Raw genomic sequence first — 1,798 nt, forward strand, 5'->3', positions numbered from 1 at the left:
TAAAAACACGCGCCTATTCGAATGCAACGTTGTGTCAAAATTTCAAAGCAATCGGTAAAGAGATTTCGAAAATTTCCCTCACATGAAAAACACAGTTTTTCAAAAATAACATGTTTTTCCCGTCACAGACGTGACATCTATGTAGTATGTATATAAAAACATACTCGGATGCGAATGGAACGTTGTGTGAAAATTTCAAAGCAATCGGTGAAGAACTTTCGGAGATTATCGATTTTAAACAAACGAATATCAACATTTATATTTATATAGATTATTATTTCATATGTTTGGCCATGCCACAAAGTATATGCGCTGATCTCCCCTAACTTAATAAAAACTCTTTTCATAAATCTTGCCATTTAAACTACCAAAAAATTAAAAAAAAATCTTTAAATTTTATGGCTTGATCATTGATGAAACGACTTTGTGTGAAATCCTTTAACAGTGTTGTATTTTGAGGATATTATGAGAGACAGGGGAGGTGAGGGAGGGAAGAATGAAGAGGAGAAGGGGAAAGAGATAGGGAAGAAGGATAAATAGAGAGGGGGGAAGACGGGACAGAACAGGGGAGACAGGGAAGGGGAAGGATGGAGGGAGAGAGGGAAAGGGAAGGATGGAGGGAGAGAGGGGGAAAAGGATGGAGAGAGGAAAGGGGAAAAGGGAGGCGAGGGGGTGGAAGAGAGAAGAGGATGGAAATCGAGGGAGAGTGAGGGGAAGAGGAGGAAATCGAGGGAGAGAGAGGGGAAGAGGAGGAAATAGAGGGTGAAAAGGATGAGATGATAGCGAGGATGGAGAGGGAGGAAGGGAGAGGGTGCAAGTGTTGAATGCCAAACGCTTGTGGCTTGGCTTCACCAATTTTTCCCCGTAATTGCTGTTGGGCATTAAAGAAAATGCGTCTTACGAGTGCTGTGGTGAGCCTGCAGTTCACCCAAAAGGGAAACCAACGAAGAGCAACGAAGCACAGGCCCCTGAAAGTGCTCAAAGTTAAGGAGGTACCTAAGCGAATTTTGGTTGTGGGAGATACCCAGGTGAGGTACTTAGACAGAACGTTTTGTGCTAGAGATAGGGGGAACAGGTTAAGGGTTTGCTACCCTGGAGCTGGAATTGGTGATATTATAAACAACATGAATGATATTATGGGTGGAAATGGGAATAATCCCATTATTGGTATTAGCGCGGGAGGAAATGATGTTGGTCAACTTAGGAGTGAGGAACTGATACCGAGGTATAAAACAACCATAAAATTTTTAGAAGCAAGGAAGGAATCCCGATCATATGTGGTATTCTTCCAAGGAAGGGAGTGGGAAATGAATGGTTGTTGAGGGCACATGGTGTCAATTGCCGGTGGAAAGATATTGCAAATTAAATGCAATATCTTTCAGAGATAACTGGGAACACTTCTATGGAAAAAATGAAATGTATGCTCGTGATGGGGTGCATCTATTTGGATAGATTTAAACGAAAAGGCAAATAATCTTATAAGAAGAGTTATATATAGGCCATCAAATTTAGACAGAATGGAAGCAAAGCATCTATGGGATGAAATATGTAGAGCATCTAGCTCTAAAAGTATTTGTGTCATGGGTGACTTTAATTTTAGTGCAATAAACTGCATTAACAGAACAGGGAATAACGAAGCAGAAGATTTTATAGCATTAATTGACGACTGTTTTCTTACGCAACACATTAAGGCACCAACGAAGGAAAATAATATTTTAGATTTAGTGTTAACAGGGAAACACAGATTAATGACATTGAAATCGGAAGTAGGGAACAGTGATCACAAAAAAAAATCAGA

This window comes from Procambarus clarkii, chromosome 75 (assembly GCF_040958095.1).
Source record: "Procambarus clarkii isolate CNS0578487 chromosome 75, FALCON_Pclarkii_2.0, whole genome shotgun sequence".
In the NCBI taxonomy this organism is placed as follows: domain Eukaryota; kingdom Metazoa; phylum Arthropoda; class Malacostraca; order Decapoda; family Cambaridae; genus Procambarus; species Procambarus clarkii.